At 42.6% G+C, this 25,272-nt stretch overlaps 1 protein-coding gene across 8 annotated transcripts in view; it reads left to right on the top strand.

Moving 5' to 3' along the window:
• The first annotated feature begins 307 nt into the window (after window positions 1–307).
• CTNND1 (catenin delta 1) overlaps window positions 308–25,272 on the top strand; it is a 56,959-nt gene continuing 31,994 nt past the window's right edge. For 4 of the 8 annotated variants that reach the window (XM_054972720.1, XM_054972719.1, XM_054972714.1 and 1 more), the window contains exons 1-2: window positions 308–763; window positions 23,973–24,083. The gene's annotated coding sequence lies outside the window, so the exon portion shown is untranslated. Of the gene's footprint in view, window positions 764–4,171; window positions 4,256–23,972; window positions 24,084–25,272 lie in introns of those variants that run through there. The other 4 variants (XM_054972721.1, XM_054972716.1, XM_054972718.1 and 1 more) reach the window with 2 other exon arrangements.

The following is a 25,272-nucleotide window of genomic DNA, read 5'->3' as shown; positions in this document are numbered from 1 at the left end:
AGAACAAGAGCTCGTGCCTATGTATTTCAGGCGAAACCTGCCTTTGTTCTCTTGTTTATGATTTTAAAAGTTTTATTTCCTTGTGTTTCTCCTATTATGCGTTCTTTCTTATCCTAGAAAAAAATCCTCTACAATGAAGTTTCCTATTGGATAAGGACGGCTCCCTGATTGATGCCTGCCTCCCATTGGAGCTGTGTAGAAGCTGACATCACTTAGGAAAAGAGGGGTTGGGCCGAAGCATCGCGTTTGTCACCACCCAGCTTGCTTTGCCTTTGGCTGGATGCAACTTCCATTTTAGGTGTTAGAAGCTGAGCAAAGGGGGGCGGGAAAGCACGGGAAAGGTCCCTCAGGAAAAAAAAAGGGAAGCTGAAGAAAGATTCGCTGCAGACGCGCTCGACTTTTGTTCGGCTGCTTTTATCTCCCAAGCTCGTTTTGATAAGGATTTTATTCTTAAATTCTCTAGCGCTTTGTTAGGAAAGTGCACGCTTATATTCTTTTTTCCTCCTCCTTGCACTTGCAGAGGGACAAAAAGGCGTGTAGTTCAGTCCAGGTTTTTTTTTTTCCTAATTCCAAGTTGTCAATCTGAATGATCAAGGAAAGAAATAAAGGAATAGCTGCGTCGGCGACTCTTTAATTAAAACATTCCTGTTTCTTTCTCCTCTTATTTTAAACCTTCAAGCGGGGGGGAGAAACAAAACTTGCCTAGTTAAGCGTCGGTGGAAGGGGCGGCACGGCTCCCGAAGACGAGAGAACAAGACAAAAGGTAAGATGGTTTTGAAACTAAACGCAGATTTCCCTCTAACTTTATTTTGTATGGAAGGTCATCTGCGTTTAGAGAGGGTTGCGTTGCTTGCTCTTAGGAGCTCTCCTTGTCCTCCCCTCCCCCTTCTTTTCTTGTGAAGAAGATTGAAAGGACAGGAATGCGGACCGAGTTCCAGGGAAGGGGGCTAGATTTCGCTCTTAGAACAAAAACCAAATCACCCCCCCCCCCCACACACACACCACTTTTTAGAAAGAAAGGCTCTGATTGACTCTGCAGCGTTGTTCCTCGAAGCTCCCGTGTCAAACAAGCTTCAAAGGCGCAGCGCTGGGTGGATCCCATTTTGCTTTTCCCCAGGTGCGTTTGGGTGGTGGCCTCGGTCTCATGTTCAGAAGCGCCGTTTCGGAGCGGACTCCGTAGTGAGCCAGAACTTTCTTTTCTGAGGTGGAATATTGTAAAGCTTCTTTGAAAGCGGACATTCAGCCTTACCTTGGAGGGTGGAGGTCCTTTACCATTAGGCAACTGGAATGTAAGAAGTCCACGTTATCTGCTTTAGGTTATGAGGCGTGTGTATAAAACAACTGGTCTTCTGAAAAAATAATGTAAAGTATTTCTGTAGACTAGTGTACCTAATTTGTACTCCAGATAAATAATTTGGGAATGCTCGCGGACATCTTTATTGCCAGCAATCTTGTGCTCAATTTGAGGAATCTTCCACAAACGGGAATACTTTTGAAACCAACTACTATTGGCTTTTAGTCCAAGGATTGTCGACTGATTTAAGGCTGATTTGCAGCCTTAAATGCGATCTGTGTGGTACTATGTAGTAACTAGAAGTGCTAATATCTATGTTGTTGGCCAAGAGAGTGGCTGGGTTCTTAAAATGACAGAAAACACCTCCAAACTTATCGATGGTGGTAACTCTGTTTGCTTATATTGTTCTAAGTTACCTTTCCTTATTTGGTTTGCTGCTTCTTCTGGCTATTGTAGAGTTTGAGATTATGAGTAATAGATTATTTTATGTCCAAAGAAATTTAAAGTGTTGTGTTCACTTACGTTATGATCCTATGTACATAATCTGAAAGTATCCTTTCCATTGTGTGGAATCTGCTGTTACTTTTGATCAAAAGGGTAACTGATAGGAGCGTCTGGATCGTTCCCAAATGGGAAAAACTCTCTCTAGATTTTGGATTTTATGGATGTTGTGGCTGCTGAAGGATTCTAGTACACACACACATGCATTTCATAGCCCTCCCCCCTTCCTCCTTATGGTGAGCTGGTAGACTAGCAGAGTGGGGAGGAATACAGCAACTGAAGAAAAGGTTGAGTTTCTACTGTGCCCTGTGTCATTTTGTTCATCTTGCTATTTCTGTCCAGTTTTTCTGAGATAGATACTACTGTGGTATTACGGTAGTAACTCTCCTTGATCACCAAACCCAAAGGAAAGAGCTTGCTCTCATTGGGAACAGAACACAAAGGCACTACAGAAAGGATCTGGGAGGGGCTGTGTATCTTTGGGACCAACAGAAACATAAAGTGGTTTTTGGGGTCAGCAGTCATGACACAGTACAATAATCTCTCTAAAAAGCTAGAAATCCTGGGTTTCTGCCAATATGAAGAAATGCATGTAATAGAAGAAATCATCTCCTTCCTTAGCACAAAGGAAGCATGAGATTGGTAGTGCACATAGTCTCCCGGGTTCCCTAGAGACCTATAGATAAATGCCTTAATGTCAGATGATGAATAGTTGTGTTCAAGCCAGCACTGGCCACTTCTCATCTCCTGTTTTGAGAATATGTTTATGTACCGGGGCTGAATGTTCATTTTCTGAAGAGGTGAATAATTGTGAAGACACAGCAGTCTCTTGATCAGAACTTTAAGTAGTTGGACTGAAGAGTGAGGGGTTGCAAATGGAAAAGCCGAGTGATTCTAAAATCTTAACTTCCTTTTGATGTTTATTGGATGCAAAGAAGAGATTGTTTGAGTGGCTGGCAGGGCATGGGGGGAGAGGTTAGAGACTTCATAATCTGTCCTGGGTAAATATGCTAACTCATGGAGTTACAAGTCCCCTCCCCCTTAGATGAGCTGAATCCAAAAAGTTATATGGGGCAGGTTACTGACCACTGGCAGCTCACTACTAAGTAGCAATTTTACAAGTACTTTATGAAATGTGCTGCTACCCTTTGACAAATCAAAGTTCAGCACCTGCATTGTAGATACCTTGTTGATTACTCATTGGCATAGGGCAGGGTCCTAGAATGTACACATACTTGAGATTTCCTTTCCTCCATTTTAGAGAGTAGCCATGGCTATGTAAAGGAAAGTGGTAGAGAAGTTAGTTGCCGTTTTCTTCAAAGGAGCTTCTGAAAAGGCTTATTAACTTCCGGGCATAGAAACTTCTGAAATGGGAGTGCTGTAGTGGATAGAGCTTTGCCTTGCAGTTGGGATGTCTGGGTTTAGACCACCTCTCAGCTCACTGGCCAATTGCTCTGTCTTAACGTAAGCTATCTCACAGGGTGAAGATAAAACAGAATAACTATTCAGTATGTGCCAACCTCAGCTACTTGAAGGAAGGGCAGAATACAATGTCATACGGTGTTGTCTTTGATTAAAGGGGCACAAACTCTGTTCTTAAGGGGGGTGGGAATAAACTGAGTGCGTCCTGGCCTACTTGTTTGCTGTACTATGGTTTCCCCCTCCCTTCATTTTGTTCTTGCAGCAACCTGTGAGGTAAGGTAGACTACAAGAGAGAAGCTGTTCCCCCCAGTGAACTTCATGGCAGAGTGAGGATTTGTAACCTCTTCATCCCATTGGCTCTTCTATAGGATTGGCACAGTACATACGTTTTACACCCCAGCAGTGTAAAAACTTGGAGTGAGCAAGGGATTAGCTTCTGCTGTGGGTGAGTGAAAGGCAGTAAAGTTGAAAATGTGGGCTGTTGCAAGACAGGACAAATGTGTCTTGACTGTTCAGTGATAGTGGAAAGAGGGGGATGAAATGGAACAGGCAGTAGTGGTGGAACTTGCCCCACTACTTGGTGCTTGCACCTGCACTGGGTCTATATAAGTAGTCTTCCCTCTTCCCATGGCTATATGGTGCTGCCAAAACTACTCCTCCATGGTAGAGAAGTGGCAGATCCGGCTTGGATTGCCTTTATTATAGTTACATGTTTTTACAGTTGAGTTTGTATGTAGTTTATACAGTTGTATACTTCCTAGCCATGTATCCAAAAGTGGCATTGATGACAGATCACCAAGTGTGTCACTTCCTTACTCCTGCCCACTTCGAAGTTCAAGTAGGAAGGAAGTGACATGCTTGGAAATGTATAGTAGATGCCCTTTTTGGAATAGAGCTGTGTAAGAAAATCTCAGTCACTGTTCTGAAGAGGACACTAGGCAAAGCCAGTAAATTGGAGTTAGAAGCTTTATTGTAAAATTTCCAGTGCATTGTAAACATTCTCCTTAAACTTCTGTCATTCCTGGAACAAAGTTGGGGGTAAGCAAAATAATTTTTCTGCTTATTTCTTTATGCTGTTTTTTACCTCAGATTTTTTTCCTGTCAACTAATAGTCTTTTTAATGCGTGGGAAACAAGTGGTTTAACTTGAAGTTTGAGTAATCTTGAAAACAGGTTCCTGAAACTTCAAGTTAAACCACTTGTTTCCAACATGACTTAGTGACCAGGACAGGTGCAGGCATCAGTAGCTGGAAAGTGTCATGGGCTTAATGAGGTACGGTGATACAATTGCCAGCAGGAGAAGTGAGGTAGCCGAAGAAGCAAAAACCAACCATATAGCTAACAGTCCTTTGTTATGAACCATGTAACCTCAGTTTCTCAACTCTGTTCTTGATGAGGGATTTCACAATAGAAACAGTAGCTTCTGCATAACTCTGAGAAGGATGTGTAGATTTAAGCTGTGTTAGTAAGTTTTGAGAGATCTGTTTATATGAAAAAATTTATATCCCGCACTCCCTAGAATTTACATGAGATTATAATTCTCACAGTCCTGTTTTAGGTTGAAAGGAATATTAGCAGTGGTTCAGAATAGCTATTTAATTCTTTGTGTCGTTAGGACTGGTTGCTGTTAATGGGTGTGGTATTCTAGGAAGTATAAAATTTTTCTCATAGTTAACTAAAGTTCTTCAAGTAGCAAGTCAGTTTTGCCTGGATATCGATAAACTAAAGTTTAGAACAAAGCATGTCTATCTCCTGAGGTCACTTGATGTTGAGAGATGGTGACGTTACCATTGATAAGTGAGGGTGCATTTCTCATGGGAACATGATTAGTCAGTTTCTCAGCAAGTCCTACATCATCAAGGGATTTGTCAGCGATCTGCAGAGCTATTCTGGGTATAGGGAGAAAATTGGGGGGTGGGGCGAGACTACCATTACCTGAGTCATTAAAGCGTGGGTCACAGCTATGATATGACTTCTTAAGGAAGTAGAAACCATGGTGGCTTTCCCCTCCAGTGGAGTTTCCTATATTGCGGCCTGTAGGCAACCACAAGAACTGAAAAAGGAGAAAGTGGGCAGAAGTAGTAAAAAGCACTGGTGAGGTGGACCAGACATGTTTTGGAAGAGATAATAAGATGTCATCTCCCACTGTTTTCCATTCAACCCTACCTCCCCCCGCCCCCATCAAAATTTAGACTGTATGCTCCTTTAGGTAGAGCATTGCTTCTTATTCTCTTACTGTAACTGCATGAGAAATGAGGGAGAAATCTGCGCTCTCTCTGCCATAAAATCCATTCAAACTATCTGCTGGCCAAATTGAAAGTCAGGAGTTGCATGTTTAGTCGTCTTGTAGAAGCATACCTGTATTTATGTCCTGCCACATATCCATACAAAATGGTGCGTGCGTTAGGTGTGGCAACTGGACAGTAGAGGCAGTGTTTCTTAACCATCAGTCTACTGTTGTTCACCAAGTACACAATGTAACGGAATACCACCAGTAAAAATCTGGGACATAAAAAGAGCACTCCGGGCAATGCAGCTTTATCGGAATATTTATGGTTCGTGTGTATAGTATACAGGTCTCAGGCATCAGCCAATTCCTTAATGTTACATATGAATCCTGTTTGCTGTCTACCACTTTTTGAAGGATCCTGGGAAGAAGCTTAGGCTCTGGGATTTTATCCTTGGGGTGGGGTGATAAGTATCAAACATACCCCTCCACTGACTGTCAGAAGCCATCAAATGCCTCCATTTGCCATACAAAGTTCTGAATGTGCCTCCCGACCTGTAGATTTCCCCCAAGCCAACCATTAAAGATCACTGAGCTAAAATGGATTTATTACTATATAACTGATGAAGTTTTGACTTCACATTGAAGGAGAAAGAAGATAGGAGAAGTCAGCTACAAGATACTAAGTTTACGATACTGTAATGAATAGGAAGGATTTTCTTCTCCAGTTGCTGGAGAGCTGATATGAGAAACATTGAAGGGGAAGGAAGATAATTAAAATAATGCTAGGAAGGGTAAACTGGTGCAAACAGTGACCGCTAGTTCTCTCAATTCTTGTCTAAGGACAAATGTGGGGAAAATGGAGCAACAACAAACATGAAGCTGCCATATACTGACTCAGACAATCTGTCTTTCGAAGTCAGTATTATCTTCTCAGACTGGCAGCAGCTTTCCAGGGTCTCAGGCTGAGGTCTTTCATATCACCTATAACCTGATCCTGTAAGGGATTGAACTGGAGACCTTCTGCATGCTAACCAGATACTTTACCACTGAGCCACAGCCCCTCCCTAACACATGAAGGAACACATGAAGCTGCCTTGTTCCCAGTCAGACCATTGGTCTGTTGAAGTCAGTATTGTCTATCTTGACTGGCAGTGGCTGTCCATGTTCTTGTCTAGAAACTTCTTGCATCACCTACTACCTTATCCTAACTAGAGATGCCAGATTTTGAACCTGGGGTCTTCGGCATGCAGACCAGATGCTCTACTGCTCAGCCACAGGCTCTCACAAAATTTGTCTGATAGGAAAGCTGACTTGCTGCAACTAGCTTCCTAACGTTGAGATGAACTACATATGCTCTTCATTGCCATTAGAAAGAGTTCCTTGCCTTCCTACCAGCTGCAGCCATAGCTGCTTTTGTTGCTAAATAGGAGCAAGTCCTGTGACACACCCTTTTGCAGTTCTTCAGCTTGCAGCTATTGCCAGCACCCACAAGCTCCAAACAAAGCCAAAATGCTGAGTGAGGCTCGCCAGACAGTTCTATTTAATGTGGCTGCTGCAGTCACTACATGTTAAAACAGTCTTGGGGAAACAAACTAGAATGTCCCCATGATACTTTGCTCTGGTGTGATTGGCTGAGGTCCAGGGCTGTCATGGCCTTTAGGGTAGAATCTCTCCTCTGTTGACTGCTGATTCACACAGTGCTACTTTTAGGTGTAAACCTTTAAAAAGTAATGTAAGAATATGACAGACTTGTATTTGGAAATGTGTACTTCATGCAGATTGGCTGCAGTCCCACCTCGAATAGCAGAGCTAAGTTTGCAACATGTAAAGGGTGGAAATGCCCTGGAGTCAAGTTTGCAGAACAAACAATAGTGCCCTGTTTTCTTCACAGAGATCTCCTTTTATCTCATTCTTGAAATATTACCTCCTAGGGACCTGTTGTTTTCCATATACTTATCATTGCCAATGAACTTTTAAAATCGGAAAGCTCTTCTGCTCCTTGCCCTAAGCCACTTTTCCCGATTAGTTCTCTGGAGAACACTTGTTTAGGACAAGGGGAGACCAGCCTTATTGCAACATTGGTGGGTTGGCCATAGATTGCTAAAACCAGACTCTTTTAGGAAGGTAGAACAGCACAGTCCTCTCAGCATGTTATCGCCACACCCCTTTCCTTGCCCTTTAGAGTAGAACATACATTCTTCTGAACATGTTGTTGCTTGCAGCATGGCTGCCACTACCTCATTGCTTGAATCAAGCTGGTTTTACCTAGATAAAGAAGCCTGTGATACCTGCTTCTTGTTGAGCCGCTCCCACCCTGAAGAGTCAAAATGAATGGTCAGGATATTGCAACTTTGGGACCCACCCACCTCCTTCAGTTCCTCCTCACACTAATTCACATTAGTTGGTGATGTCCTCAAGAGTCTACCTCAGCCAGTGACACATAGGAAACGTCCCCCAATCCTCTCACACTATCTCTGCTGTCTTGAGAAATGTGTCTGTGAAAAGCTTGTCTGGCTAATTCACAGATTTCTGTGGCAATTATGAACGTAACAGATGATCATGTAATTTAGGATGAAGTAAGGCAGCAATTTAAATTTCAAATCTGATTTACCCATAGGTGTTGGTGGGGGTGGGGTGGGGTGGGGGGGAGGGAGGGAGGGGAGATGAGGTTCTGGAACTGCTTGATACTCAGAAACCTCCCGTGCATTAATATCAAACTAATGAAGGGATAGTGCTATATATAATGCCATGCTACAGCATGGCTACTTTACTATGCTCAGGATGGCGAGACTGCAGCCTAAACTATGTGTGGCATTGTGGACAAGTGACTGGATCCCACAATGTTTTCTTCAGTAAAGTAAATGCAGCTGGGGAAGGGGAAGAGGGCTGACTTGCATTGGTGCTGCAGTTTATATTTGTTACCCCTTCACCATGCACTGTTTACCATGTAAAAATCCCTTCAAGTCGCTGGAGAGGGGGGAGAGGTTAAATACAGGAAGTAATAATAACTGCTTGGGAGATGGGGTGAGTCTCCCCCACTCCAAGAGTTTCAGCATGATACAAAAAAGCCTTCCCTAAAGCTGCTTGTACTGTTCAGGTAAGTCTGGGGAAGTCCAATCATGGATCCCTAGAGTAGGTTAACCCTGAGGGCTGATTTGAGTAAGTAGAAGAGTTACTCTTTAAAGTGGCTGGCTGGTTTGAGAATGGCTGCATAATCTTTTTTTTAATGCAGAAATTAAGCCTCTCTTTAAAAGATGAATCACCCCAGTGCTATCTGTCTGTATGTGTGTTTCAGACAAACCAAGGCAAAATCTGGTGTTCAGTAGGTGACTTCTGTTGTTTTTCCTGCTGGTTTCTAAACACAATGTCATTTCCTGTCTGACCAGGAAATGCTTGCTTCCTTCCCTTCCGCCTGAACAACAAAGAGGCTAAAAAGCTATTTGGCTGTTTCCTCTCTCAACTAAATGGAAGAGCTTCTTCTAAAAGTCCCTTTAGCACAAACTGTTTGGCTGCAACCTCAGTTCGTTCATGTTTTGCAGTTAGATTAAAAATATGAGATGTTTTGATTAGCTGAATCATCACAGTTTGTATAGACACACTTGCTTGTATATGTGCCGTGTTGCAATTGCAGAAGGGGAAGGAGTGTTCAGTACCTGCAGCATATGTCACAGTAGCTAAAATAGACCAGATAGAGGGCATGCTGTTGGCTAATATCCTAGGCTTTTGATGCTCTTTGTGTGTCACATTGGGTCCAGAAGCTATGTTGGCTAGTATATTGCTTTTGTACCTGGAATTAGGGCATCCTGGAAAGGTGAAGATCACTTTGTACATGGAGGGCATAGTGGATGGAGTAGAGAAATTACAACCGAAAGTGCTTTTACGTATGTTAGCAGGACTTCTCTAACCTTGAATGTAAGAAACTGTCACCAATAGATTTTAATTGGACCACCTTGTTTTTTAAAATACTAGATAACGTTGTCAGCTGTCAGCTTACCAGGTGAAAGGGAAAGATTCTTCAATGTCCTGCCTCCCACAGAATACAAGTGAGTGAGTGCGTGCTGAGGAACTGGCATACTAAAAGTGACAACTTCTCACCTTGAAAAATCATGATTATAATAACCCATTCTGTACTTTTCTTTCTCCTCTACACCCTCCCCTCTCAATTAAAAAAAAATTCAGATAATGGTCCTGCAACACACATTCACAGCTGATCAGCACCATACAAATCCGGATCTTGATCTTGTATGGATTTCTTGCTGTTTCCTACAGTTTCTGCGAAGCAGTTGTTGTTGGGGCCCTGTTCTTTCTGAATTCATCAAGTTGTGCACACTTTGATTTCATATACAGAGAAGAGAGAGAGGAAGTCGTCTTGACCATGCAGAAACAAGATGGAGCCTTTAGAGTCTAGCCGTATGGAGTAGGGTGGGACGGGCATAGGTGAATGTTACTGAATGCAGTGATGTTTTGATTTTTTTTTTTGAACATACGAAGATTTTGCTTCAGGGCAGTAGTATGTCCTGTTGTACCTCCTAGGTGGGCGGGGGGGGGTGCTTTATTCGCACAGAGTAGGACATAATAGATAAAAATGGTATCAACTCTGTGGTCGAAAATTTGTGCTATGCCAAAACAATACATTATGTACCAAGGCAATTGTGTGAGAAAAAAAAACATGAAATAGTACAATATGCAAGTTGAGTGCCAACATAAGCACAAAAAACTCTCTCCCCTGCTACTAGAAATGCTTTGTCCTCTGAGATTCAGGCATTGCTTATGTACTTTATAGCTTCTCTTCACACTCAAAAGTGCTAGAGACTTTTAAAGAGAGTTTTCAGGAAACTTAATTCTGTAGTCATTCATTGCATATACAGCCTTATATTTGGTGGTGGTTGGTGACTGTGTATGCTGATAAAAGAAACCCTGAATTCTGCATGTTTGCTTGGTTTGCTTGCTTGACTTTAAGGATGGTAACCCTACAAAGCTGAGTTCTTAAGAGTTTAATTTTGGGAAAGGAGGGTGTATTGAAAAAGTATAAAGCGTTTGGGAAAATATTTGTAAATAGCAATAAAACATTGCTTCTTGGACTATTGAAAGTTCTCCACTGCCTTTAGGCGTTTGATTTTCTAAGCTTTGCTGTTAAATTCTTGCTTTTAAAAAATATATAACGAACCCTAGAAATTAGCTTAGCTGTTAGATTCTGAGGATGCCAGCTTTCAAAAGATGGAAGGTCTTTCTCTTCTGGAGGGCCAGTTAAATGTTGCTAAGCCAGTTATTGGTCAGTTTACCATAGTGTTAACCTCTATCATTTGTCAGCTTGGCTATTATTTGCAATCAGTATTGGTAGTAGCTTGAAATTGGTGAAGTGTGGAATATTATTAATGAAGTGTGTTGATATCATGGTTGCAGGACACTGGATAAGAAATTTCCTTCAGAAGTTCCTTTCTTTAGACAAAACTTAAAGGAGGAAGTAAAAACAAAATGCCAGCAGTACCTGTTCTGCTCTTCAATTGTGTCATGAAATGAACACAATTCTTGTTGGTGCCAGGGTTTTGTGACAGTATGGCTTCTAACCCAGAACATACAGGCTAGTAGCTATTGCTGGAAGCAGTTGCATAGTCCAGTACTATGCCCCCACAAGGGCCTGTGGAAATAGTTTAAATTCCTGAGGTGCCAGCCGCATATGTGGTAAGTGCTGAAATGTCTAAGAGTGAGGGCTTTTTATTGGGTCCTAGTTTTATGATTTAAATGCATTTTAGAACTGAATTGCCAGGTTACTCTAAGGCTTAAGCTTGTGCCTCATGGGTAAAGGCATGCTTATAAAACAAAAGTTTTGAGGCATGTTTGTTTAGTCTCGTGTGTACTTATGCCAGAAGGTTCTAAATGGCATGCAAAGATTGACAGTTGAGCCAGGTGTGGCTTGGGTAGTAGAATGATTGATCTTCTGAGCACAGCAGCCAGTCCAGTAATCTTTAGATCACTTGTTTCAGTGGGGTGCCATTTCTCAGAGATTGCAAGGCTAGGCAGGGACATGGTACAGTTGCTACTAATCTAGGGGTTCTGTGAGAATTCTGGCTGTAAATCAGATATCAGTCCATAGTGGGGTAGTTTTAATACCCTGGGTATAAGAACCAAGCTACATGTGATGGTAAAACGAAGTACAAGGAGCGGGGGAATTGACATCTCCACTCTGGGGCTTACAGCAAAATGTTTAGGAGACCTGTGATTTAGGCAGGATATACTGAGTGCTGTTCTTCTACAGCATAGAAAGGACATGCAAAATTGAGTCAGCTGGGTGTTGGCCATAGGACCAATCCCTGCTGGCTGTTTCCTGTGATCAGTATCCACTGCAGGCTATGATTCTTCTGGCTAGTGCGGTTGGACTGCGAAGGACTTTGCTCCTGTGTAGCTGATAGGCAGAGCCTTATCTCAACAAATACCATGGTTCTATTTGCTTTAAGGTTGTAATTGAAAGCTGGCGTTGTAGTGGTGAAAAGAAAGACTTGAAAATCATTTGGACACGTTAAGGGAATGGTGGCTGCGTGTGGTGTGAGATGTGAGGCACCCTTGAACAGTGTGGAGATGTACTGATGCCATTAGGGAGGCTCAGTGTAATTACTGTTCAGGGAACATTAACTTTCCTGTCTCCTTAAAATATTCTGTCTGGGACAACTCTTTTTATAAGCTTGTTGTATGGGTAGCAAGGTCTTATATGTCTTATGTGCCCAATGGCCATGCTCTTGAAGCAAAATGGCTGACGGTACTCTGTCTTTTCTTCCCCCCTCTCCAGATCCATGACACTTTTAGCCACAAAACTAAGTGTCCTAGCTGCCTCTTAAGCCAAATCCTGTCTTTGGTTAAGAGGGGGCGGGGGAGAGTTCAGGAAGGGTTGTTTTTCCTCTAAAATGATAAGGAGCTGCGCTGGGTGAAGTGGGAGCTCTTGCTGCTGATTGGTGGCCCAGCTGCCCTGGAATGCTCTGGCCTGTTTCCCAGAATCCAAACTCTGTGTTTGTTTGTTTCTGAGCCTGAGGTCTGGTGCTACTGTGACAGGAAATGGGGAAGGGGGGGGGGAGAAGGGAGAAGTCTGTGTATGTGCCTGTGAAATCCCTTTGTCCCTAGAGCTCAGCTGCAAATTCCCACAGAGAAAAGAGTGGTCTTTTGTTGCGAAAGGATTTCCAACTTGTGAATCTGCTGCACTTGGAGCCTGGGAGTGTGAATCCAGGCCATCTTGGCCACTATCTCAAGCACAGGTTTATTTATGAGGGTATGAAGACTGTGCGCTTGTATAGGAAATACAATACCATTTGTACAATAGCTTTTCTACAGTGGCGTAAATATTAATTTGGGAAAACTCTTATTGTATGCTGGAGAGTTGAGGATTACCACAAAATGTATAATGCTAGCAATATTTATATTGATAAAGCTAGCAATATTTATATAGCCTATCATTGTAGGAAGAAGTACAAGCAGTATTGTAACCTAAGGGATAACCAAGAGACTACTTTATAAAGTCCTTTTCCTGTCACTTTGTCATGGAAATGATGCTTCATGCATCACAGTTCCCTTTTGACCGCTGTGGTACTTGGTCATGCAGACACTTAACAGGAGGTTCACTAGACTCGGTATGCAGACACATTCTTTTAATTACTACTAAAAGGCCTTGGAAATACCTACTAGTGTCCTGATGGAATCGTCAGATGGGAGGTGTGGCTCACTAGCTTCTAAATAAGAGATCCCTATGGTGTCAAGTACTTCTTGTGCAGCATGTCTGGTTATAATAGCCAGGACTCACCACAACTTCTTTTCTAGCTCCAGGACTACTAAAGCCATGCTGTTGTGCATTGAAGATGGCTCTTCCTAGTTTCTCTTCTTCATGCACTTGGAGGGTGTGGGTATTTTCACTGTGCTTGTAGTTCCCTTGTTCCAAACAGGAAGTAACTCACTCTTGCTTTCCTTTTACACAAACCCCAAAAGAGGACTTGAGGGGGAGGAGTGGCTGCATCTCTGGCTTGCTTAACTATGATTATGGCTTCCACCAAGCAGTCCTCACACACACATGCACAAACTCCCCTTTCACTGTCCAAAAGGACAGCTGCCCTGGAGCCAGATTGCTGACATACCATTGGAACAATCCCTTCCCTCTGTTCTGCTGCTGACTGGGCACCATTTCCTTTCGTTGTGTGTGCTTTCCAGTCTCCCTTCCTCCACCTCAGAATTGCTACTCCCTTCCTGAGAGGCCTTGGGTGTAACCTTGGTCTGGGTAGGCCTGAGCTCATATTTCTGTGGCTTCTTACGTGTACCTTCACTTGCCATCTCCACATGGAGAGTAACTATTCTGTTTCTGCACCCCATGCCAAAGCATGTGGTACTGAAAAGTACTTCAGAACAGAATTTCCAGCAATAGGAGGGCTCCTTTATGATTCCAGATACATACACGGGATTGGGTGGGAACAGGATATCAGGATACCACAGAGTTTTTGCTTCCTATTCTTAGTCTTTTCTTTTTCCCACTCCCTGCTGACGCCAAACCATATTTTCTATATTCTGAATCTGATAATGTCTACTATTTTACCTACACATACAGTCATTTCCCTCAATTATGGAATTTTGCTGAGCCATCCTTGCTTGGGGTCTCTGGCTGCATTGCATTTTTTTGTTTTTCATCCCACTGGTCTCGTGTCTTCATGTATTTACCTGAGCAGTTTCTGTTCTTCTCCCATCATGCTTTTTTAAAAAAAAATTCCTTGCCTAGCTTCCTAGCTTTCCAGTTACACAGCTGGGTGAGTTATTTGTTAGCTATAAGTTGGGACACTGGTAATGTGCAAGAGCCCTTCCTGATTAGGCATGTAAATCTTCATCCCTTGAAGGTGTAGGCATGGCTGTGTGTCAAATAAGGAGCCAGACTAGTCTCTTGAAGAGATCAGATCAACTAGTTAGACCAGTCTTCTGTATGTGACACACGTTGGGGCGAAGCTTTACGTTTCTGCCTAGGGCCAGTTGTAATCAGTGTGGGACACACCCTGCGTGCAGCCTGAGTCTTGCTGAAGTCTGGCTGGGTTACCAGGAGAGGCAGCTTGTGGAAGGGACTACCTTGCCTGCCCGAGTCTGTGTGTCCTTAACATTCCTGCATGCACAGAAACATGCTGGTGTAGGGAGGGAGTGGCAAAGCGTTCAAAGTCCTCACAAAGTAACAAAGGTATCACATTTTGCACTGGAAGGTGCCTTTTATGTAGAAACAGGGATCCACATAGAAGTATGGAAAGTAAAGCTCAGAATTAGTAACAGGTGAAGGAAACACAAACCTGGAGTCTACTTCCTGAATACCATTTGGCTGAGAAATGCTGTAGTATTTGACGATGGGAATATGAACAGATCTTTTGCCATTTCCCTCTGGCTTCTGCTTCAGGCAAGGATGGGAATTTTGTGCTTGATCATTGGTCTGCTCGTCTGATTGACTACATAGGCAAAGGTGTGCAAGCACCAAGTCATTACTGACCCGTGGGGGAACGTTGCATCATGACATTTTCTTGGCAGACATTTTACAGGGTAGTTTGCCATTACCTTCCCCAGTCATCTACACTTTACCTCCAGGAACCTGGGTACTCCTGACCTCAGAAGGATGGAAGGCGGAGTCAACCTTGAGGTGGCTACCTGAACCCAGCTTCTGCCAGGATCGAACTCGGGTCGTGAACAGAGCTTGGGCTGCAGTACTGCAGCTTACCACTCTGCGCCACAGGGCTCTTGCTGTTAATACCTATACCTATGCTATAAATACCTAAACTTGTGAAGATGTAACATACTTGAGTAAAGAGAGATGCATGACGTAACTTGTACCTATGCACTCTTAAACATCCTTGTTTTGCATAATTCTGCTGTGTAAAGGAGGGCTACTGAAACCTTACATCCCCTGACCAGTAGGAATCTTGCAATATGTGCACATCCTGCTGGGGGCGGTATGCCAGGCTTGCTGCCCCACACACATTTAGCCCTTAAAGGCTGAAAGTACGAGCATTAAAGTGTGGTGACCTCTTTAATTAGAACCTTCAGGCATGTGGTCGCAATACACACAGCTCCCCCTTCTCTCCAAGTTATAGGTACTTGGGAACATAGTTGCAGACATACCGTAGAATATTTAATGCAGCATCTCAGGCTTTATAATGGAACAAATTCCTAGCTTGATTGAGTGGCTGTGGAATAGATCCTCAAGCATGTTTTCTGTGGCACCTTCATTGCTGTTCAGAGAAAGGTTCAAAACTTTTCAAGGGGTCTTTTTGATCAATTTGATCTGTTTTTCCTGTCATATTTTTGTTAGCCTGGTGTATTTTATTGGTTGTCTTGTGCAGAAACCACTTTAATCAATGTAGGAACATAATATACAAACATATTAAATATTTTTGTTAATGTTGTAGAAACATGAGAGGAGACTGGATAAGTATGTCCAGTAATCTGAATCTGGAGCAAAGATTATATTGGTATAGGGTAGAAGGAATTGAGCATCGTAGAAGAGGACAAAAGTTGCTGAGCTGAAATGAAGTGTCACCCTCGGAACAGCTATATTATAGAAATTGGTTTGGAGGAAGGCATGGAACAGGGATGTGAGAAGTGGATTGGTGAATAGAAAGGGGGGATTTCTGGAGGAATGAGGATCACTTCATACATCACAATACAGCAAACCCAGGCTTGCCGTGGTGTTTACCTTATTAGAGTACTGACAGTCTTGGATACAAAATGGCTGCTGCAGGAGGCGGAACCAGCCACAAAATAGCTGCTACAGTATATTTTCAGTCACACTGTGAAGATCCTTGAGCTGTGGAAGCAGCTTCTGCCGAAGTATTGTTTTTTAAAAATCTCAACAGCCAATCAAATCTCCATGCTTGGCAAAAGCTCCGCCTGGACCCACCCACTTTCTAAAAACACTTGGCAGGCACCAGGATAGGTGTAGGCGGATGCAGCGGTGCTCATGGGCACTATGTTGAGAAAGTCTGCTGTATACCGGTAGTTCTCAGACTTTCTGAAGTGAGACCTCAGCTGTAGTTTTTGACATTTCTTGCCAAGAAACTCCATGTTATCTTCTTCCTCTGCAGCATGAAATGATGGAATCTCATAGCAGCTAAATACCAAACAAGTTTATATTATTTTCATGTTTAGTATGAGTACCCAGGTTCCTGGGGGTAAAGTGTAGATGACTGGGGAAGGCAATGGCAAACCACCCTGTAACAAAAAGTCTTCCAAGAAAACGTCATGATGCAACGTCCTCCCAGAGGTCAGTAATGACTCGGTGCTTGCACAGGGGACTACCTTTACCTTTACTGAGCAATAACTTTATTTCGTGGCCATGTTCTACATTTTGGAGAGGCAAGCCCAGATTTGCAATTGAGCTGCTTTTTCCAGTTCATCCTGTTTTTCCTTCCTGGCCTCACAACAGACTTTGGGTCCAGGTTTGACTTTTGGGTCCTGACTTTTGACAACCACTGTTGTAAAATAAAGAAAAAAGAAAAGGCATTTGAGAGAGAACATGTAACAAGTTGATTTTTTGCAGAGATACATGTGGAAACTAGTATCTTCATCTGATAGTAAAGATTTAGGCCTCTTGTCTTGATTAAGTTAATACTTATCCACCAGGTTATACTTTCTGGCTGTGTTGTTGTTGTTGTTGATGATGATGATGATGATGATTGACTAGGAATCTGTCATGAAGTAGAAGGCTGCAAGAAGTTCTGTTTTAGAAATCTTTAACTATTGAAAATATGGACTGGGGTTGCTCTGAAGAGGAAGTCAGTGGCAAATCACCTTTGCTCCTCCCTTGCCTTGAAAAGACCCTTTATGGAGTCACCATAAATTGGTTTTGACTTGATGGCACTCACATATATACATACATAGTTTATCGTATGTGCACATGGACTCATTTTTTGTGAAACTTTTTCTGGAACTGAACTTATTTGGGATTGACTTCGTCCTGTTTAAATGAGGCGAATGAGACAAAATGGTATTTCCACTGCCCTTCTTCACCCCTAGTATGAAAACCCTTCTTATGACAAAACACAAGGTATAGACTGTAATTTTCACTCATCCGCTCTCCTAACTGTGGAATTGTCCATATCAGCACCATACTTGTAACTGGCAGCAGCTGGAACTAAAATATGGGGAATATCTGCACTACGTAGGCCAGCAGTGCATGAATGAAGAAGCTACATCACAAGAGTTTCTAGGAGCTTTCCAGATAGGGCTCTGTACCAACTCTTACTCGTCATTGGAACGGCTGAATTGCTTTAATGACAACAGTTAATATATTGCTTTATCTGAGTTCTCGCTGTCTAACACAACACTTCTTGTGTGTGCTTGCTTTGCTATGCCTTCTCTGAGGAAAATCATGAACTGGAAGCTCGTCAATTTAAGTGTGTGATTTTAAATAGCCTCCATGTCTCTGTCTCAGCCTCTAATTTGAAAAGGTGTCATACTGATAAGGCTGCAATTTTGTTAGAAGGATTACATGAGTATATATGAAATCCTTGGATCCAACCTTTTTATGGACAGAGGAAGTTTGAAAAAAGGACTCTGCTGCCTTCCCTTCCTTGTCTATCTGCCCATGCTCCACTATTCCTGCCAGTTGGGAGAGCCCTAGAAACAGTGCCAGTTGTGGCAAGAAGGGGTATGAGCAAGAATTGGCCTACTTCGGATCTTGCTGCATTTTCTTAAGAGGCATAGAGCATTTCTCCCCTGTGCTACGGCTTGCAGCAGCTGCTGCACCATGTCTCACTCTGTTCCTACCCTTAATGGTTTTTCAAAGAGGTGCAGGTGCCTGCAGAAAGGAGAGCAGGTGAAAAAAGATCTCTTTACAAATTTGCTGTGCTTGCATTAAGAGATCCAACTCTTAATGTTTAGAACTATTCTAAGGACTTTTCAGCATCTGTCTTTAATAAGCTTCTATACAGAAGAGTTGGATAAAGTCACAATTTGAAAACAGTCCTTATGTTTTTTGCCCAGCCAGACTTGGCTTTAATAAAGCAGAGAACTCAAAATAGCGAACAGCATTGTCATAGAAAACAAATACCAGTTAAGGTGCTTTCTGATTTGATGGCAGCTCTACTATTTTATCATAGCTATAAGAACTACTGTGTGTGTTAGGCTTTTTTTCCCCTTCTTAAAAGGGAAGAAAGTTTTTCTGTGGTTTCTGATTAGTTCTGGGCCATGTTAAGCATCTGGCATGTGCAGTCGATTCTGTGGTCATCTCTATTGTAATGTGTTGTCTGATACATGATTTGGAAAGAGGGTCCAAAGAGGTTAACAGCAACAGGGATTCATTCGTGCACTTCCCTTGAATGCTTTTAGCACGGCATCCGCTTTGGGTAGAACAGGCAACTTTAATGAGTTGCACTACATTAACTAGTAGAACATGGCTGGTATAATGCTTGGAAAGTTACTTGTGTGGGACAAGTTCTAATTCAGAACTTCTGTCTTTCAGAGCAAGGTGCTTTTCAGACGCCACCTCTGCCACATGAAAATAAAACTTGCAACTCTGCCATAAAATGCTGCTGGATGATCAGTGGCTATTTGTGCGCTCTACCTCACAGCCTGGTTGAAATAAAATGGAGGAGAAGAGAACAGTGTTGTAAGATCCTTTGGGTCCCCACTGGGGAAAGATGAGGGGTATAAATATCTAAATTGTGTTTCTAGACAAATGTGCCGAAGCACTCCTAGAAGATCTGTTGTGAATAAGTTTTGAATTGCCTCAAGTTGTCAAGTACGTCCATTGCCCTTTGATCTTAATTTATAAGCCAGGTATTCATAACGGAACAGTAATATGATGAGGCTTAAATTCGTTAAGCTGTTGACTGTATTTCTGTGTGGTGCACATAACAAGAGAATAAGTTTTTGATAAGTAAGACAGTAAATATCTGATCCTCTTGCTGCTTGGGAATGGCAATTAGAAAAGGCTTTATGGATTGTCCCAGTCTCCTCTTGGCCCACTTGCACTCTTTTAGCCTCCGTGGAGGGACTTTTTCAGGGCAGAGTTTATAATGTTTTCTTGCTGACTTAACCTGTAGAAATTGTCAGCTGGTGAATTGATCCTTGCTGTAGTATGTTGACACACCCTTAGCAGCAAATAATTCACTGAAGTCAGGTTGCTTGTGTGTGCGTGCATGCACACTTTCCCCCCTTTTTGATAGGGAGATAATGACTACAGACCAGGGATCTGTCCTCCTAAGTCTGTGTTTGGAAAAACCCAAAGAATATGCAGGAGGTGGTGGTGATGTGTAATTTGTGTCTGACCTTGTATGCCATCTATTTTGGAGAACACTTTTACTTTCTGGCTTGATTTATATAAGGCTGCCTGTCTGTTTGGCACACACCTGTCTGCCATTTTAGACTGTAATCAGAAGTTCTGCATGCTGCCAGCTTTCTCTTTGACCAGTCCCATCCCTGATAATGTCTGGAGTCTATATGTCTACCACACACCCCTAGATGCATCTTGGCTTTGTTGGTCTTTAGTCCTAAGAACCCAGTGTAGTGTTTCAGAGTGCAGGTTAGAACACGAACTCTCCAGGTGCCTTTGAACTAGGTATGACAGACTTGCAAATAAGTTCTGCAGTTCTTAAGTGGTTTGTGTAGGGGGGGAGGGGGAGAGACTGAATGGAGAATTTGTATGTGGGTTGTTGTTCCAAGAGTGGCTGTAGTCATATAATCACATGATGTGGTGCTGGCTACTTACTTGATGCCTTGTGGTGGGTAGTCCTCTGAGTAGTTGTTTGCTGCGGTAGCATTGCTTTTGTGGAAGTGGTGTAATTCTGAGCCTTAGATGCTAGATTTAAAAAAGGCATCTCCTTTGTAGTTGTGAGCCTGTAGATGCATCCAGCTGGCTGCCATTAGAAACACATTGTTGGACTAACACACACACAAACGCACACCTTTTTTACTACACAAAACGTGTTTATGTCTTTTCTTCTTTGGAACCCACTTAATTTAAATATTGCTGTATGTTGTGTAAAAGCACCCTCCATTTGTGTGTTCTAACCTTAGGCACCTTAGCACACTTTCTTCTTGCATATATTTACAAGTTTACCTACTATGGCTGCTTGCCTCCCCACCCCCGAACTCATGCATCAAGTAGTGACTGCTTTCCTCTTGCAGTGATGGGCTGAAGGCACTGGGTCCAGGCTACTCTGGGGCCTCTGCTGTAACAACTGGCCCCACTTACCTAGAGAGACGATTTGCCTTAAGATGCTTGGTCCACATGAGTTTGCTATTAGAGAAGAGAATATTGTAAGAATGCAGAATATGCAGTGTAGCATAATGAAAAAACAACGTGAATTGAGAGTGGCAAAGTCCCTTTTCAAAGTATAAGTAGAGCAGACTCTTTGGGCGGACTTGACAAGTTACTCTTTCTTACCTTCAGTCCCTTTTTGGTGATCAGCAGCTAATAGTAGCTGTTCTGCAGGGTGGCTTGGTGAACTGATGCAAGGAGTCCTTTCAGCATTTGAGGAAACACTATAAATGTGGCATTAAACAAATAAAGGTGACATCATGTAGGAGTTGCCAGAAGCCAGATCAAAAGAACACAATTATCACTTTCGCCATCTTTAAAAATATCTGACTTCTCCCAACTTTTGTCAGAATATTGTCAGTCAAATGCTGTAGGGTACATTTATCTGAGAACTAAGGGGAGAGCCATGATCTTGACAAGAGAAGAGGGCCTCGGGCTGAATGTGGCCGTAGGAGAAGTTTTGCTTGACCCTCTAGTTGCTAACCTAGAAGCAGTCCCACAGATAGCAGTGTCACTCAAAATGAGCAAAAACGTGCAGTTTCATCTAATTGATATAGGCTGTAGAATGCAGAATATGCAGAGTTTGAATTGCACAGCGTTGTTTAGATGAAGTGAAGCAAGTAGCAATATACTGCTTTCTCTTCTCTGAAACCATTGCCTAGAGTATAATCCTCTGCCAGAAAATGTTTGGCTCTGGAATGCAGCATTCTGGAGCCTGATGAGCTGTAACACTAGACTGCAAGATGTATGGCATTGCAGTAGCCATTGTCCATGTTTAAAATGGACGAGGCAGCCGCACAGGAAGATTGGTATGCTCAAATTGTCTCCCTTAGCGTGGCAGATAATCACATACCTGAGATCTCAGGCATTTGCACACTATTTTTAAGGCTTAGACATTCCAAAAACTGAGTGTGTTAAAGTGAGTATAGGAGCTGGAATTTTTTCAAAATTCATTCATTAAGCTCTCTTGATGATCCAAGCTACATTGATAAAGGAACCGGGCAGACTCCTGTACTTACTGGATGGATTTTATTGGGGCTGCTCCTTTCTCTACCTTGTGTGGTTAGTGGGGGTGGGTTTGGAAAGGAGCAGCTTTCCCTGCAGGGGAGCCTATGCTCACATGTAGGTTCTGATGCCCCTGCACTGGGAGGAAATTGTTTGGCCTTAGCTTTGGGAAAACGTACTTGGAAGTTTGAGCCTTTATATGTAAACAAATGCAGCTTTGTGTTCTATTGGATTTTGGACTTGTAGCCACAAATGTGACCTGAGGCTTGGAACAGTTGTGACTGTAACAGTGGGACAATGTAATTATGTCCTGGATTGGGTAATTTCAGTGCTGAAGTTTGATCATCATCCGCAGCAATTTTGGAAAGGAAAGAATGGGAAGTATTTCATGACTCTCGCCAGGCCTTGGGTCCCTCTTGGCTGCAGAACTGGACTGCTTTTGGCAGGGGAAGATTACAGGGTGGAGGCCACCAGATGGTGAAAACATAAGATGGCCTAACACAAACTGACAGTCTCTTCTGGGTCAAAGTCCTCCTGGTGCCAAGGTGTCTGAACTGAATTGGAAAATGTTAAGATTTGCTTATTTGACAACTGTACATGTGACTAAAAATACGATTGTATGATGTATTGTACTATCACTGTCCATAGAGTTATGTTCCTATTTTTTGAAATCAGCTTTTTTTCTTCTAAGTATAACTTCTGCATATTCAAGGAATGGAAGCCATATAGCAGAAAAATCAGAGGAGATTGATCTTAGTGACTTCAGACCTCAGAGACATCTGGTGCTTCCCCTGTTTTAACAAATCGCACATCCGTAGTTGAGTGAGTTTTGGGTGTGGGGTGGGGTTGTTCCACATCTTTAATAACACTAATTAAAGGATCAAAAGTCTCTCTTTGGGGATTTGGAAAAACAGGTCTCTAGTGGCACTTTAAAAACTAACAAATATATGGTGGCATAAACATTTGCAAGCCTGGACAAGGTCCACAGTATTAATATTTATATACTTGTACCCTTCTTTTCTCCCCAATGGGGACTCAAAACAACTTACAATATCATTCTTCCATCCTCCACTTTCTCCCCACAATAGCTCTGTGAGGTAGATTAGGCTGGTCCAACGTCACTTATTAGCTTCCATGGTAGAGTGGGGATTTGAACATGGGTCTCCCAGATCCTGGTCCAACGCTCTAACCACTACACCGGAAGGTGGAAGGGGAAGCAATTCTGTACATGATGGATTTCTGGTGGCATAAGACCTGCCTGGAGTAATGTGGAAGACTTTTGCCGACATCCTGAAAGCAGTACCTCTTAATTTTAGGTGGGGCCACGAACATGGGTGTGACAAGGAGCAGGTTCCAATGGGATGAAGGACTGGGGAGATGGCCACATTGTCCATTGAAACTGCAAGATGGGCTGTATGGGCGAGATAGTGGTCATGGGACCGTTTTTCCTCAATGTTCTTCAAAGATTCCCCGCCCCCCTCCATTATGCCCCTGGCCTCATGTGTAAATTTGTTCCACGGGCTGGTGTGTCACCAGTACCGTGGGAAAGTGGGTCTAGGCACTATCTGTCTTGGAGGCCAGACTAGTCCAAGCATGTCATCCCTGCCTTTATTTTGCTGGATTTTTAAGGCTCTGCCTTTGCTGACATGCTTGGACAAGGCTTTCCGGAGGTGGGTATCTGTACTGGAGGGCCCCATCTCTCCTGTCTCTTTCCTTAACCAGAATGCTGGGGATATTCAAGCTGATTGGTCCACTGAGCTGACAGCATCAGATGTATCCCACCTCTTTGGCTTGCAAAGAAGTCTCTAAAATGGTGGTAACTTCATAGTATAATAACTACAATTAAAATTATGAATCAGATCTTAACTGGTTATGTAGTAATATAACCACTAATATTTTATAAATGGAGATTAAGAAACAGATTAGACCTACAAGTTATTTTTCCCCTTGCATGTCTATATTATTGTCTGGGCTTGCTGACATCCAGGAAGGGGTTATCTTCTTTCCCTTTTGTGCAGTCTCACTTTACAGTGTAAGAGATCCACTGTGCTGGAGATCACCCTCCCCACTGTCCACTCATTTTATTTTATATTCTACTAGTTAATAAATTTCTTATATTTTAGCAGTGTTATTGTGAGATACAAGTTGTAAAAATGCATAAATGTTTAATCTTGAATCCTTTCTTACTTGCCTCCCTTGCTTCCTTTTAAATTCAGACTTGTGATTTTTTTTTTTAAAAAAATTCCCTTCCTACTATCTCTGCAGCCTTCTTCCTGTTTCCTTGCTGTTGGTGGCTGGGCTGCTTCTCCCATGACTTTCTGCACTTAGACCAGGCTGTGCCTTAGCCAATCAATTCAGATCGACCTTCTGTCACAGGTGTGTATGGTATGGAAAATCTTAATATGTTGATTTTGTCTGCTGGTATGGGTGATGGGGTCTATTTCCTCTTAACTAACCATATAAAATTCTTTTGTGCATGGACTGCATAAAAATCTGGCTTCGCATTCTTAAAGGGGATTGCTTCTGTGTCCCAAGACATTCCAGTTGAGTGTGTGCCTGAGCAACTTCACATCAGCCCTGGGCTTGGAGATATGATTGATAAAAAAACTTACTCTTCATGCCCATCTTGTTTATCCTTGTTATGGGAGCCAAAAGCCGCATTAATTTTTCATCTGTACTCCCACAGTTTTAAGCAGATAAAACAGCAATGCTTTTGGAGGGAACTGGTGTAAGAAACAGTTTTCCTTGTAAAATGAGTCAAGGGATTTAAAGTCCTCCTGATTCAAGTTTCTCCATGGTGGTTCTGTTTCCCTGTACAATGCCACTCCTTACTGAAGTGCAGTACACGTGGCTCTGGCCATGCTTTTGAGTCAAAGAAACAGTTCCCCTGTCCTCAGAATAGCTTGGCCTGTCAGGTTTAATCTGCCCAAGAAGACAGCAGATTCCATGGCAATGTTCCTTACATGATCATTGTTTAGGAGTAGAAAAGCAGAAGAAATCATTTCAAATGGCAAGTGTTCATGTGGGCATATGGGAAGCCACAGGCTTCTGCTACATGTACTGTACAGTTGCACCCTTTCCCTGCCCAATAAAACCAGTTTTGGAGATTCACAGGGATTTGGAAGCTTCTCCTTTGCAAACTATTTCAAGGATATTGAAAGGAGTTCATAAGTACTGTATTATTATGCAACTTCCTTCTTCAGAGAAAAAAGTGTGGGTTGAAACAGGCCAGTCAATTCTGTAAGTGCTGTTACAATAGATTTTAGAAATTGGAGCTCTGTTAGAGTGCCCTATGCCCGTAAATACTATATGTTAAAGACAAGATTGCCTCTTGTACCTTTACCACATAAACAAGGGATTAAGGGAAAATTCTGGATCTGTATATATCTGAACTTAAAAACAACTTATGTAGGCCATTCTTGCTACACGAAGACATCTAGAGCTGAGGGCCTAGGCCAAATTGTTTTCCAAGGCAGAATTGCCCACCTTCTGTATTATACCATATTTCACACAATTTCACCCTGTGGTTCCCATCCAGAGAGAGGCATACAGTAAGGATGAAAAC

Source organism: Eublepharis macularius, chromosome 2 (assembly GCF_028583425.1).
Source record: "Eublepharis macularius isolate TG4126 chromosome 2, MPM_Emac_v1.0, whole genome shotgun sequence".
In the NCBI taxonomy this organism is placed as follows: Eukaryota; Metazoa; Chordata; class Lepidosauria; order Squamata; family Eublepharidae; genus Eublepharis; species Eublepharis macularius.
Note: the sequence above shows the minus strand (reverse complement) of the source record. Positions and strands in the feature narration are given on the sequence as shown.